Genomic DNA, 15,875 nt, shown 5'->3' with positions numbered 1-15,875 from the left:
CGTTGTGCCCCTCTAATAATACCCCCTGGCATCTGGCTGCTCATATTCAGATGCAAGGTGATCTGCCTATGCAGTCCACCTAGGGGCGAACTTCTTGTCCTTAGCATCACATAAATTATGGAGCACACAGCAGGTGGCTATAATCACAAGAATATTGTCCTCATTTAAGTCCAGCCTGCCATAAAAGCATCTCCAGCACACCTTTAACCTGCCAAACGCACATTAAACAGTCATTTGGCCCCTGCTCAGCCTGTTATTGAAACACTTCTTGCTGCTATCCAGGTTGCCTGTGTAAGGCTTCATGAGCCATGGCATTAGTGGGTAGGCTGGCTCTCACAGGATCACTATGGGCATGTCAACATCCCCCACTGGAATCTTTTCATCTGGAAAAAAGGTCCCTGCTTGTAGCTTCTGGTACTGGCCAACGTTCCTGAAGATACGAGCATCATGCACCTTTCTTGACCAACCCGGATCGGGATATCACACAGGAAGATCTGGATGACTTTTTAAACTGGAGTAATAGAAATAGGATGAAATTTAATAGAGGAAAGTGCAAGGTCATGCATTTAGGGACTAATAACAAGAATTTTTGCTATAAGCTGGGGATGCATCAGTTGGAAGTGACAGAGGAGGAGAAAGACCTGGGCATATTGGTTGATCGCAGGATGATTATGAGCCTCCAATGTGATGTGGCTGTGAAGAAAGCTAATGCGGTCCTAGGATGCATCAGACAAGGTATTTCCAATAGAGATAGGGAGGTGTTAGTACCATTATACGAGGCACTGGTGAGACCTCATCTGGAATATTGTGTGCAGTTCTGGTCCCCCATGTTTAAGAAAGATGAATTCAACTGGAACAGGTGCAGAGAAGGGCTACTAGGATGATCCGCGGAATGGAAAACCTGCCTTATGTGAGCAGAGTCAAAGAGCTTGGCTTGCTTAGCCTAACCAAAAGAAGGTTGAGAGGAGATATGATTGCTCTCTATAAATACATCAGAGAGATAAATACCAGGGAGGGAGAGGAATTATTTAAGTTCAGCGCCAATGTGGACACAAGAACTAATGGATATAAACTGGCCATTAGGAAGTTTAGACTTGATATTAGACACAGGTTTCTAACATCAGAGGAGTGAAGTTCTGGAACCTTCCAAGGGAAGCAGTGGGGGCAAGAAACCTAGCTGGCTTCAAGACTGAGCTTGATGAATTTCTGGAGGGGATGGTATGATGGGACAGCGTAGTTTGGCAATTGACTGATCCTTGACTACTGGTGGTAGATATGCCAATGGCCTGTGAAGGGATGTTTCATGGGGTGGGTTCTGAGTTATTACAGAAAATTCTTTCTTGGGTGTCTGGCTGGTGGGTCTTGCCCACATGCCCAGGGTTTAACGGATTGCCATATTTGGGGTTGGGAAGGAATTTTCCCCCAGGGCAGATTAGCAAAGACTCTAGGGTTTTTTTGACTTCCTCTGTAGTATGGGGCACGGCTCACTCACTTCTCTGTACCTTAAAGTCTCTAAACCATGATTTGAGGACTTCAGTGACTGTCATAGGTTAGAGGTTTATTACAGGAGTAGGTGGGTGAGGTTCCATGGCCCGCTTTGTGCAGGAAGGAGGTCAGATTAGATGATCATATTGATCCCTTCTGACCTTAGAGTCTAAGAGTCATCCCAGACCTGCAGAACGATTCGATCCCACCACTCAGTGCTTGTTTCACGCCCCCAGAAGCGGCGGTTCACCATGTGCAGATACTCCGTGAATGACAACAGTAATGCAGTGCTGTTTGTCTGTATGTCACTCAGCAGGTCAGGCTCCTCGGATTCCTGTTCTGATTCAGAGCTCATGATGTACTGCGCGACCATCCGTGATGTATTCAGAATGCTGAAAGCCACCTTGGAGAGTAGTGCGGGATCCATCTTTTCAGACAGAGATGGTGGGTGCGCAGCAAACAGTGGGGAGCCATTGAAAAAATGGCACGAGTCGCTGCCAGAAAAACAATGAATGACAGCACGGAAACGCAATGCACCATGGGACATTGAGCCAGCACCCATGCTGCTCCAATGCTCCTCTCCCCTATCCCAGAATTCTTAGTGGCAGAAGCTGCTGAGTTGCATTGTGGGAAAGCTGCCCACGATGCACTGCTCTCACTGACGATATTATAGCACCAAGTGTGGATGTGTTTTTGCAGCAAAATGAGTGCTGTGTGGATGGGCGTGAGCGCTGTAATTATAGCGCTTTTTTATCACTTTCAAGTAGATAAGGTGCTAGTTGCAGTAATTTTCTTGTCCACTTCACCCAGACAAAATTCCGTTTTAAAATCAATAGCTGATTTATTTAAGGTTTGCAATGTGGTATTGACCTTTTAGTACTTCATAGTTATTACATGTCAGGCTAGTTCTCACAAAGTTAAGTGTTTTTCAGTTTGAGTTTTCATGCATAAACCTTGCATCATTTTACTAATCCTAGTTTTTGGTTTTTTTCCTTAAGAGCTTTTCTTTGTTTGTTTAGAAATTAACAGCTCCTATCCACAAAAGTCACCTAGGAGTTAGTTTTCTTTTGAGTTTCTGTTTAATTAAACACATGTAAGAGCTTTTTTGTTTCAGATGCAACTTTTATCCATTTTAATTTACAATTGTCACTGAAAAATTTCACTCCCTCTTTTTTATTTTATCTCCAGAGAAAAGTACATCCCTGAAACCTTTCCAAAGTAATAACTGTTGGAAATGCAATAATATATAATACATGTAGAGTCAAATTTTTCAAAACTGTTCTGGGCCAGATTTTTCACATGTTCAGCACCAAGAACTGGAGCCAGATTTTTAGAAATACTCAGCTTCTATTTAGGTCTGTTTTAAAAAATAAAAAAAATAAATAAAAAAAAAAATCAGATACTCCTAGCCTGATGAGTTATTTCTACAGTCTGACCACTTATTTTGATGCCTAAAAAGGAGCTGAGCTCTCTTGAAAATCTGGTCCACATTGGGGTTCCTGAGCACTTTTGAAAATTATGGCCTCAGAAGAGTAACTTCCATCTGAGGATGTCAAAGCACTTTTCACAACAACCCTGAAAATTAGGAAGTAGTACCAGCTCCATTTTATAGATGGACAAATAGAGGCACAAAGTGATAGCAGCAGGGACAGAAAACTGAGACGAGGACACAGAGGTCCTGACTATGAGGCCTCTGTTCTAATCACTAGGAACCCAGCATGTAGTGAAATGTGTCTCTCTCTAAAAAAAAATATTAACCGCACCTGTCCCCCCAGATCCTCAATGTGACAGACTGTGTATCTTCTTTTTGACAGCCTCTCCACTCGACTCTGCTCTACACACAGTCTGACCAAATAGGGTGCGTGGGAAAGAGAGCGCAGTTTCTCCCAGTAATTATTTTTTGAGCCATGTTCAAGAATTAATGCTGAGGTTGAAATCCTACCGAGCAGTAAATCTATAGTTTGCACATTATCTATTTTAAATTGCTTTTTTACACAGCGGGAGGCTGAAGTGAGTGGCTGCCATGTAGTGTCTTTGCTTGCCGTGCTGGAGGCAGAAAAATTCCTTTTGTAATGGGAGATGAGGAGGAGATTGGACTGACTCTCAGAATCACTTTCATTTGACAGTGTCTACTCTGGGGTACAAAGGAGAAGTTAAAAAAGACATTGCATTCCACCGCAGTCTGTGCTAAACTCAGACTTTAAGGCCAGAAGGGTGCTAAACTCAGACTTTAAGGCCAGAAGGGACCAGCGTGATCATAGTCTGACCTACTGCACGTCACAGGCCACAGAACCTCACCCATCCACTCCTGTAATAGACCCATAACCTCTGGCTGAGTTACTGAAGGCCTCAAATCATGATTTCAAGACTTCCAGTTACAGAGAATCCACCATTTACTCTAGTTCAAACTAACAAGTGACCCATGCCCCATGCTGCAGAGAAAGGTGAAAAATTCCAGGGTCTCTGCCAATTTGACCTGGGGGGAAATTCCTTCCCAACACCAAATGTGCTGATAAGTTAGACTCTGAGCATGTGAATGAGACCCACCAGCCAGATGGGATGGTTTTTTTCCTCATTATTTCCTTCCCCTTTATCTGTGGTTCTCTGCACCTGTCCTCTCCACCCTGCCCCAAATCTCTCAGCTCAGAGTTGCCGTGGGTGGGGGGAGTTAGAGACCCTGCAGCCCAGAGCTGCCACAGGAGATTCTGCAACCCAGAGCTGCCGCAGGTGAGGGGAGGAGATTCTGCAACCCAGAGCTGCCACAGGTGAGGGGAGGAGATTCTGCAACCCAGAGCTGCCGCAGGTGGCCCTGCAGCTCCCAGCCATGGCGGGCAGCTGGGGGACCCCCCCAGCCACTGCGGTGGCCCCGCAACCGTCTGCCACCGTGGGCAGTGGGGGTACCTGCAGCCATCCACCACCGCTGGCAGTGGGGGACCTGTAGCTGTCAGCCACTGCAGGCGGCGGGGGGACCCTGGAGCCCTGAGCTGCCACAGGGATCCCAGAGCTTGAAGCCACCGCATTCGGCGGGGGGGACCCTGGAGCTCAAAGTTGCCTCAGGTGGCAATTGCTGGCCCCTCCCCCACCTGCCGTGGGCTAGAGCTCTCATCCCTCCCTCTTGGCCTTCAGTATTGCCTGGTCAGCCCATTATTTTTAGTAAAAGTCACGGACAAGTCACAGGCTTCCATGAATTTTTGTGTATGGTCTGTGACCTGTCGGTGACTTTTACTAAAAAGAACCATGACAAAATCTTAACCTGAACTAGCGTGATGATGAGAGGAGCTGAAAAAGGTTTGGAGGTTTGCTGGCAAAAAACTTAGCTCTGGAAAGTGAGCTGGAAATCTTTCAGAAACTGGCTTTTTGGGTGAGATTTCCAGCACTTCCTGGTGCCGGCTAGGGTGGAAATACCACAAAACTAACCTTCACTGCCTGACTCCATAGACGTCCCCTTCCTCTGAGCATATTGCCCAACCGCCATAGCCTTACCATGTGTTCTGACATATCCAGTAAGTGGCATTTTGGTGAGGTGACCTGGGGCCAGATGCCTGTGGCATTTGGACTATCCGTGAGTGCAGCTGTGAGTGAGAGATGGCAAGGCAGGAGGGGAGTGTGCCCCAGCCTTGCAGAGACAAGACTGAGGTTGCGAGGGCAGACTCCACAGCTGACAGGGATGATTATTGATGGGGTTTTGTCATTAGTCTCAGTGGGCCTGGGTGTGTGACAAGAGCAGGTGAAGACAGTAAGCAAACAATGAACTGAATTCTAGGCCCTGCTTACGAGCAAATGGGTTGTGTGCTAAGGAGTTTCTCCCTGGTGGCTCTGGGTGCTGTAGTTGCCTGTGCCACTGGGGCTTGATCTGCGGAGCCACGCGTTGTCAGCTCTGGGACTCTGAAAGGGGCATTAAGCATCATAAAGAGTGTAGCAGAGGGGCTGACCCCACAGAGGTACTTTTAAAAAAAACACCACCTTTTATTTTCTATGTAGGGTATTCCACTGAAGCCCACCTCTGTCCCTTGCTGCAGGCGTTCCCCAAGGATTAACACTATCCCTTTGCAGGCCTATCCCCTCCCCCCCTCGGGAGAGGAGGACAAACATCTGCAGATGGCTGCTTAGAACGGAGAGCACATTTGCATAGCTTCCCTACCCACCCTTTGTTTAAAGGCGCTGCACCCCAGTTCCATACCTGGCCTGTTTAAAACTGGTGGTTGTCCCAGTACCTAGCCAGTTTATGTGGTGCTACATAGACCTTCTGCTCTTTACTACCGTGTAGATAGTGATTGGGATTGTTGTATAGAAATGGGGGTCCCATTGTGCTAGCGTTGTACCAAATGCATAGCCAGAGACAATCCCTGCCCCAAAGAGTTTATAGTCTAAGTAGTCAAGACAGAAAAGGCTGGGAGAGGAAACAGGCATAGAGAAGTGAAGTGACCAGCCCAAAGGATGCAGCAGCTCAGTATGAGGAATAGAACCCAGTTTTCCTGGGTCTGTTTAGTGCTCTACGCACTAGAACACACTTCTTCTTTAGCTGTCTCTTAAAGAGCTCCGCTCTCTAAGAACTAACTTTTATTTTAAATTCTACATAGAGCTTGATATTTTGTCATTTACACATTATAGACTTTTAAAGACGTTACAGTAAGCTGCATTGTAACTTGCTCGTGAGTTTAATGCACTGCCATTTTAATTTTAGTGTCTGTTAAAGCAAACACCTTTCTAGAACATTAACCTTAATTTACTTCCTTTAAAAAGCAAAAATACAGAACATATGTTCTTAGAGCTGTCATTTGCCTGCAAATTATTATACTAAAATAAAAATCTTTCTGGATTTTTGTCCTAAATTTGCAAAAAAAAATTGTGAGGGAAATGGGTATTAAAAACAGAAAATTGCTGAGTGCTTCAAATCTAACACCTGATTGATATAGATTTTTAAGGACGGTTTAGCTGTTTCTTTGATTCAACTGTCTGGCATTCATTCTAGCCTCCAGTGTGCTGCTGCTGCTTGTGTATAAGTGGCCATGAGTCATATAGGGCCAGAATGTCAGACTTACTTACAATAGGTATTACCTTATTCCATGCATAGTCCCATTGATTTCAATGGAACTACTTTTGGTGGAAGGTTCTATTCAGCATGACAATTATTTCTATCTGACCCATAGTTAGCAACAAAAGTCCAGTGTCCAGAATAATTGCTTCTTTTCTGCATTCACAGTATAAGTGCTTTATACATAGCAATATTGGACATGCCCCTTTGTTCCTTAATCTCCTATTAAGACTTTGTATCCCTTTTACTAGTAGTGGTGTCAGTTTTTCCCACAGTAAGCCACATTACCACCAGATCAGCATGTCACATGCATTTACCTAGCTGTGCTTGAACATAAATTACAGGCTACCAAAAACTCCCCATGGTAAGTCTCAATCTTAATAGACAATTATTTGTCCTCTTTCTGTTTTCATACTGCTCTCATGCAGTGTGCGGGCCCATAGTGCTTGATTCAAATAGATACCTTCATTCAACAAGACATGCAATACTGTATACAAGTGCAATTGGGAAGCAATAAATTGAATTTAGAAAACTGTAGTGATCAGTGAGGGCATTCTCCCTTTCGAAGAGATTACTGTGAGCAACAATGGCAGGTTTTATGGCAGGACAGCTTCTATCTTAACAAACCTGCAGGCACTAAACAGTTGGTCTATTCTTTGGCAGGCTTCCATGGTCACCAAAATATAGAAATATCGTGTGATGCTCTCTGCTTCACAGCATTTGATGTTGGGTATGTGCAAGCAGGTGTCTATCTCACCCTGCTTTACAACAAAGCCACGCACTATGTAGAATCTAAAACTCACCCCATTCCTGGTGTTTGGCTTTATTAACACAGTCAGTAATATCTCCATCCCAGGCTTGGTGGCAGCTGTTGCTGCTACAGCTCTTACCTCGTGACCGCCGAGCCCAGACACTAGATCCTCTTTCCCCCAGAGAACCACTCCCACATCTTTTATACTAAGGTGGGGTAAAAAGCCACCAGCAACAGTGATTAGCAGAACCCACTTAATTCTTTTCTCAGCAGGCTCAACACCTGCTCATAGGATAGGAAACATTGGCAGCCGGTTACAGTACAAAAATATCAGACTGCACTTAAGGACCAAGCATGTTATGTTGGCCCAAATACAATTTGTGTGCTCAGCAGTGTTTCTAACTCTAAATGTCACGATACGCCCGGTTGTTGTACCAATGTGAACAGGCTATAGCCAAGTTTAACTGTCCTAGGGATTCACGTTTCTCTTTGCAATTTAAAGAAAATGGACCAAGTTCTACCCTGATGCCTGTGTAAATCCAGAGTGTCTCCATTGCTGTTAGTAGACTTACTCCAGTTTCTCTTCCGTGTAACTGAGAATAAAATATGGCCAAGTAACTATAAATGAGGCTCCCCTCACTCCTATCTGAATGAGGTCTAATAAATATATAAAGGAGCGTGATCATCTCTGGTTAGTGGAAATACTTGATTGACAGTCCGATATTTACAGTGCTCCTTTCTGCTGCGGTAACCTTTGGGTTTTAGGAAGAACAGAACAAGACCCTGATAACACAAAGAACAAGCCATGTAAGTCCAGGAACCTTTGCATCCTCCGTGTGTGACTAGAGTCTGTGTACCCAATCTCTGTACTTTATGGTACCTTTTTAGTATGTGTGTGTTTGCTTCCTGACTCTGACATCTTGTGTCAGTAATTCAGGAAAACAAACACACTAATTATGGAAGTAGGTGGCTTGTGCAACTTTCTTGTTTTAAAATTGGAGTACGGTTTATATTTGTGCAGCTTACAAATAAGGGACAAGTCATTCATATGAAATTAAATATACTGGTTGGGGAATGGTAGACTTGAAACTGATTGCCTCTTCCATCTCAATTAACATAATGTCTGACTGCAAACTGCAAGGGATTTGCTGTGTCTTGGGTTCAGGTTGTTTGCACTTTCAGGTTTCACCATGCCTTTGAAAGGTGGATCAAGGAGATAGGCTGGTGATGTGGTTACCACACCAAGGTGAAATTCACTCCTCTCTGCATAGAACCTATGTAATTAGGCTTTGTGAGTGCAACTAAGCAGGATTTTGCAAGTGGAATTTAACTTCACTCTGGGAGCGTGGTGCAGAGTACCTTCTCTATAGACACTATTCCAGTCCTGGAATAGCAGCCACTACCCCTTTGCGCCTACCAGGTGCGTGTTTTGGGCCCCTGGATGTACATATAAACCATGGAGATCCCATGATCCGTACTGTGGTCCATCCCCTAACTGGGGTCTGTAGGGCAACTCCTTCTTCCACACACTGGGTATGGAGGCCCCACTATACAGCTTATCCCACTGGCATACCACAGCCCTACTGTGGAGCTTACACACCATGAGGGATTAATTCTGTGCATGTGGTTGAGTTGAATTTCACTGTAAGGCCCGCTCCTGCTCTGAGCGCACAGATCCCAGTTCTTGAGGCTTCATGAGGTCTGTGCACAACAATTCATCGGACTGGGACTTAAATGCTTCAAATTATGGCTCTTAGTGCACCTTTTTCTTCCTTTCCCTGTCAACAGAGCTGGCTGAAATGTGGAATTTCTGTTCCATGGGAAATTGTGACATTTCTGGGGAAAAAATCATTATGAAGTGCAATGAAAAGTCAAAATGTCAAATCTTCCCACAAAACAAAATTTCTGAAAAAACTTCATTTCGGGTCAATCCAAACACTTCATTTAGATTGTTTTTTGTATTTTTAAAATTAGGGTTTAGTCTTTTTTTTTAAACATTTTGAAACAAAAATTCAAAAAATTGAAATGTTCCATTTTGATAAGGTTCAAATGTTATTGAAATGTTTTGTTTTGATTTTTTTCATAATGAAATTTCAATGAAATAATGTGTTCCCATGGACAATTTCAGTTTTGACAAATTGCCTGTTGGATATTTTATCTCTCAGAAAATGCCAATTTTCAACCAGTTCCACTTGTCAATGGGTCCATATTCTGGAAAATGACAAACAGTACTTTTCTCCAGAGTTTTTCTTCTGTAGCATGCTTGGGCATTTTACCAAAATGCTTTTCTAAAGCTCTTTTTATAATAAGTCTCATTACTTAAACACCAGTGAAAGTCTAGTCTGCAGAAGAGAAGAGTGAGGGGGGGATTTGATAGCGGCCTTCAATTATCTGAAGGGGAGGTTCCAGGAAGGATGGTGGCAGATGACAGAATAAGAAGCAATTATCTTAAATTGCAGTGGGGGATGCCTAGGTTGGATATTAGGAAAAACTTTTTCACTAGGAGGGTGGTGAAGCACTGGAATGGGTTACCTAGAGAGTTGGTGGAATCTCCATCCTTAAAGGTTTTTAAGGCTGAGCTTGACAAAGCCCTAGCCGAGAGGATTTAGTTGGAGTTGGTCCTGCTTTGAGCAGGGGTTGGATCTTCCAATCCTAATATTCTATGATTCTATGAAAATAAGCTTTCTTAATAGTGGGGGTTTATAATTTATTCCAAATATTTCTGTATGTTAAAATGCTGCAGAGGTTTAAGAATTCTGCTTAAGAAACTTACAGCCCTCAACTAAACAAATTTGGAGTTGTAGATATTTGTTGTTGGAATCAGTATTTTCTTCTTGGGAACTGTTTTTAGGCTGACTCTTTTGTTTTGCTTTCTTACATTCACCTCTTCCTTGTTAAAATCTTTCTCTCATTTTCCATCCATCCTTAAATCCTCTAATCTTTCCCTGTCATCTGGTCTTTGCTTCGAGTCACTGTCAGCTTGTGTGCGTGTGTGTGTGTAAAGAAAATACAAAGAGGGCAGCTTTCTCCACATTTTGAAATGACCAGTTGCAATCGACAGTTAATGTCTGATCCTTTACTAGCAAGGGATCAGTTCAGCAACCATCATGCGAGCACTCTGCTAGCAACATACAACACTTGCTTAACTTCCTTTATGCTAGCAACATACAACGTTTGCTTAGCCAACTGCATAAAGAAAGTTATTAGCCTTTGTAGTGACGTTATCTTTCCTGACTGACTTCTCTCCTGCACTCAGACTGTGCTATGTCTGTAATACGCTTTGAAAATAACGGCCAGTTGGAATCGTTGTTATGGTGAATGCAGGATTCTTTATACTTTTTCTTCACGAGTTATGATTATATGTATTTAAATGCCACAAACTTATTACTGTCTCTATTCATGCCATGAACAACCAACTCATTAAGCACATTGGACTCCAATCTTGTCTTGTCTCTGGTAAAACTCCCATTAGCCACAACTGGTGTCTTTGTTCTAGTCATAACTGTAGTATTGGCCTCAGTTGTCTTGGGCCCTGATCCTGCAAAGATCTAAGCACTTGCTTAACTGTACACACCAAGAATAGTCCTGTTCATTTCAAGAAGACTAGCCACAGAGTATAATGTTAAGCATCTGCATAAGCCTTTGCAGAATTGAGGTATAAATTCCTATCCTCCCTAACCTTTATTATTGAATTTCTGAAAGTAATAGACTTAGGGCTTGTCTACACTTACCTCGGAGATTCGACGGCAGTCAATGGGAGTTACGCAAGCTACGCAAAAAAAACTTGCGTAACTCCCATCGACTTCTCTGTTTCTCTTCTGCACGCCGTCTTCACTGCACTGCGCCGACGGGAACCGCGTTCCCATTGATGCAATGCTACACCACTTGCGAAGGTGGTCTTATTAGATCGATTTCTGGATCGACTGAATGGGTCTTCACTGACCACTCAGTCGATCCAGAGAAGTCGATCTGACGGCGGTGACTTTGCCGCTGTCAGTGTAGCCATAGCCTTAGAGCCTGATCTTGGTTTCCTTTTTCCTGGTGTATCTCCATTGATTTCATTGCAGTTATTCCTAACCTACACTGGGGTGTGTGAGGTCTGAATCAGGCCTATTCAGTCTAGTTTGTGTGGGATAGGGAAAAAGGAACTTTGTGACCAATTTTAAAATCAACCTTATCCTTTCCCCAGTCACCGCAGCAGTTCTTGTCACTGATTTAGCTGAGGATAAATTTATTTATGATTTATGAGGATAAAACTGCTTGTTAGCAGCAAAAGGCAACAGAGATGCTCTCTAATGGCCTGCTCCAAAGAAAGCCCAGTGATTTCAATGGGCTTTGGATCAGGCTCTAACTGTGCAGTTTCCCCTTGCAAACTCCAATATGTTCTTGGTTAGGGGAAAGGCAGATAAATTAGTGGCTAGATTTTCAGCTGGTGTAAATAGATGCAACTTCTGAGGATCTGGCCCTCAGTGGTATGTGCTGATGTAGAAGAACAGGCATGAGGTAATAAAGACAGGCTCAGGGAAATGACAAATTGACTAAACTAAAGTTAACACTTGTAAATGCACAAGTATTTTCTTGTACTCACAGTTCAGTGGAAAACTATTCTGCTTAGGATTGTAGTTGCTCTTAGATGCATTTTCTCAACTGCACGGAATATTTTACAGCTCAAATCTGGTCTAGACAGTTCAGCCACAAAATTTTAACATTCTTTTGAGATTATTAAAATTTGCCAGTCACATTTGAACAAATGGTCTTTCATTGAATAACCACCCCAGCCTCACCTCTAGGAATAAAACTAAACATGTTTTGTTTGCTTTTTTCTTGTGGAATAGGTGGCAGCGTACAGGAGGATTATCCTGTCCAATGCCTGCTCATTTATTAATTCTCAGAACAGCTACAGCTTTGGGTAGCCTCAAGCAGACTAAATACGTGCAGAGTCTGGGCCAGTAACACCACTGTAAATCTGGGGTAGCTCCACTGATGGTGGTGATGATACTGGTGGTGGAAATGGCACCCCTAGAAAGAAATGTCTAATTCAGAGCAGGCAGCATATACATTGTGTCTGCCCTGGCTTTGAATCCTCTGCCTATGTTTCAGAGTGAAAAAGAAATCAGCAGAAGGCTAGGATCTGATCCTGCAGATCCTTCCATGCATGTTTCCCATTCCCTTTAGTGGGACAATTCACATGCTTGATGTTAAGTGCGTGTTTAAGCATTTGCAGGATTGGGGCCTAGAAGAGGGGCACAACCCACAGAGAATAGTAATGCTGAGTTAGGTAGGCCTACCCTCATTCAGATTTTGCCAGCCTATGTTGGCTCCATTCATAGAAGTGTAATTTCAGTACTGAAGTTAGCAGCTGGAGCTGGCTGATTTTGTGTGTGTGTGAGTGAGTGAGTGAGAGAAATGCCTCTCCCCCCCAAAGAAAATGTAATGAAAAAAGCATTTTTATAAACGTTTGTTTTAAATAAATAAATAAAAACAGCAAAAAGCTTTGGTTCCCCACCCTCCTCAATTTTTTTACCTCTCCCCCTCATCCTCCATTTCAGTGACAAAATAGAAAAAAAAAGGAGCCTGGCTAGGGGGAAAAAAGGGGACAAAGGGGGAAAAACCAAAATATTAAATATAATTTTAGAAAATCACGATTTTTCATATCTGTTCTCCGCCCCCCCCCCCCCCCAAACTTTAAAATGAAAAGAGGTGTGCTTTGTGGTGGAGTAAATTTTCTTCCTCACGCTCACCAAGCAACATTATACAAGGGGTCATGTTCAAGTTGGGTAGAAAGTAGGTTTTTTTCCCCAAACAAAGCACAGTGCTCCTGAGCAATCACCAATACTAACCCAGGGTGTGTGTGAGACAGGGTATTATAGCCTCATTTTATGGGGTGAGGGGGGACTGAAGCACAGACACCTCGTTAGGTGTCTTGCCCAAGATCACACAAGTAGGCTGGGAATTGAACCTAGATCTACTGAGTCTTAGTCCAGTGCCTTAACCACAAGACCCCTATTCCTCTCTAATTGTTTAAGGTCTTTCAGTTTTCACAATCTTAGCAGCAGCATGAGTAAATACCTTTGTTCTTTAGAAGCAGAACTCAAGATTTTTTATCCTGACAGAGAGCCTTCAAATTTATTTCTTTACATGGGGCTATCTAAAGTAAGGCTGGTTAAGGGCTCAGTCCTATAAAGCCTCATTCTTGCAAGAGGTCCTACGGGTAGTCTCAGGCTATGGCTACACTGACGGTGGCAAAGCGGCGACTTTGCCGCCGTCAGATCGATTGCTCTGGATCGACTGAGTGGTCAGTGAAGACCCATTCAGTCGATCCAGAAATCTACCTACTAAGACCACCTTCGCAAGTGGCGTAGCGCTGCATCAACGGGAACACGGTTCCCGTCAGCGCAGTGCAGTGAAGATGGTGCGCAAAAGAGGAAACCAAAAGTTGACAGGAGTTGCACAAGTTTTTTGCGTAGCTTGCGTAACTCCCGTCAACTGCCGCCGAATCCCGGAGGTAAGTGGAGACAGGGTCTCACTGAAGTAAACGGGTCTGGAGTATTTGCCTGAGTAAAGATTTCAGATTTGGGCCCCTTGTTTAGATCTGGTGTACTCGAACGCTGTCAAATGCCTTTTTTTCCCCAAAGAAAAATTTAGCAGCCTCCGGTCTGAAATATTTAGAATGCTAGGTTCCAAAGATAGCTTTAAGATGAAGGGTTAGCATATATAGTTTTATTTTCTGTTTTCGTAGGCATTCCCTTTCCAGGAACATTATGAAGACCATTTGGTGAAATAACACACTTTTTATTTTTTCTGGACTATCTCCAAAAAGTTGTGGCCAAAATTTTCAAGTATAGGTGCTTAAAGTGAGGCACCTGCTGGTAAATCAGTGGTCTGATTTTTCCAAGGTGATGGGGATTTACTGATGCCATTGAGTTCAGTGGGTGCACAGCACCACTGAAAATCCGGCTGTTATCACATAGTAGATAAACATGGATATGCAAAAATGTTGGTTTGTGTTTTTAGTCATGGAGTGTACAGTGAGTGTTTGCATGTATTGATACTGAACTAATCAGTGTTTTGATTTGTATTGTACTGCTTTGATAGTCTTTTTAAATAGTTACAGATGTCTTGTTTATCAGTCAGGAAGAAAAGCAGAGCTACAGAAGCCTAGCTAGTTCATACTGTAACTTGTCTGATCTCTTAAGAATCAGTCTCTCTCTCTCTCTCTCTCTCTCTTTCTCTCTCTCTAGTAGAGTTAAATGTAACTTACAGAACTTTACAAGTATTTCAAGCTAACTAACACAGAGAGTGGAGTTACTGTAACTGGTGCAGGTCTTGAATTCTGTTGGAGTTCTGTATGTGTAAGGATTGATGAATTAAGCTGTAATGTTCTAGGAAGGCAGACATCAGCGAACATTCAGTGCCAGTACAGTAATTATTGATCTTGTTTTTATCTTTATTTAAAAAACAAAAAACCTAAAGACCTGGCAACACAACCCCTAGAATCTTAAAGGATACTGCTATTTTCAAGTGTTATTACAAAAGGTTAAATTAAAAAAAAAAAAAAAAATCCCACGTCTATATTTAGGTAACTAAATAAGTGGCCTGATTTTCAGAAAGGCTTCTGAGCATCTGTTGTTCTCAGTGAAGTCAGTGGGAGCTGTTGGATACTCAGAACTTTTGAAAATCAAGTCCTTCATTTAAGTGTCTAAATATGGACTTGGGAGTTCTAAATGTGGACATCCATTTTTTAAAATCCCAGTCTTAGGTTTTTATTTTTGTTTTCACCAGTCTTTTTTTTTTTTTTTTTTGGGCTAGGGTCAGGAAATGGCTGTCGTCTTACACATTATAAACTGTTGCATATATTTACACTAATATAGAAATGATTATTATTAATGAAGTAGAATAATATGTCAATATTTAACATCGTACAACCAGAACAGAAAGCAAACTAGCTGGTCCCTAATCCACAGAAAGACTAATATTCTAAAAATTGCTGTGAAAGGAGTCTCTCTTCTTCAGGTACATCCAACAGCACAGAACACAGAAGGAGAAAATTCTTAAAACCCCAAGATACAGATACTTAATAATCAAACTTCTGACAATCTTTGCTAGGTATATCTGAACCTTGGGCTTGATCCTTGCTGTTTCAGGCTTATCTCACTTCAGTAGGAGTTATGTGCCTCAGGTGGGTCTGCAGAATTGGACTTTCTGTTCCTATAACTGTAGTTTTTACTGACTTTAGTATATATTATTCACACTCAAATATATATAGTACAATGATACACTGTGAGAGATACTTGGCCAAACTTAACCCTCAGTTACACCCATACAAACCCTACTAAAGCCAGTAAGATTTGTACCGGAACAGGCTCCACTAGAATTCAACAGGAAACAGCTGTTCTAGGATTGGGAACTATATGATCCGGGGGTGCTGAGGCATATAATATTGCATATGTTAATGCAGACTAGGGAGGCTAGAGTTAAGGCACTGGACTGGGTTTCATGAGATATGGGTTCAATTTATGACTTTTTCACAAACTTTCTATTACACTTTGGCTAAGTTAATCTCTCTCTGCCTCAGTTTCCTATCTGTGAAATATGGATAACAAT

At 42.7% G+C, this 15,875-nt stretch overlaps 1 protein-coding gene across 4 annotated transcripts in view; it reads left to right on the top strand.

Annotated features, from left to right (window-relative positions):
- The window catches only part of CHST11 (carbohydrate sulfotransferase 11), a 242,501-nt gene that overhangs the window by 54,950 nt on the left and 171,676 nt on the right, over positions 1–15,875 (top strand). The window contains exon 1 of one of the 4 annotated variants that reach the window (XM_067536153.1): positions 5,311–5,426. The exons of the other annotated variants lie outside the window; for them this stretch is intronic. The gene's annotated coding sequence lies outside the window, so the exon portion shown is untranslated. Of the gene's footprint in view, positions 1–5,310; positions 5,427–15,875 lie in introns of those variants that run through there. 4 annotated transcript variants of the gene reach the window in all.

This window comes from Emydura macquarii, unplaced genomic scaffold (genome assembly GCF_026122565.2).
Source record: "Emydura macquarii macquarii isolate MOO-44397 ecotype Brisbane River unplaced genomic scaffold, CSIRO-AGI_Emac_v2 contig_3530, whole genome shotgun sequence".
In the NCBI taxonomy this organism is placed as follows: Eukaryota; Metazoa; Chordata; order Testudines; family Chelidae; genus Emydura; species Emydura macquarii.
Note: the sequence above shows the minus strand (reverse complement) of the source record. Positions and strands in the feature narration are given on the sequence as shown.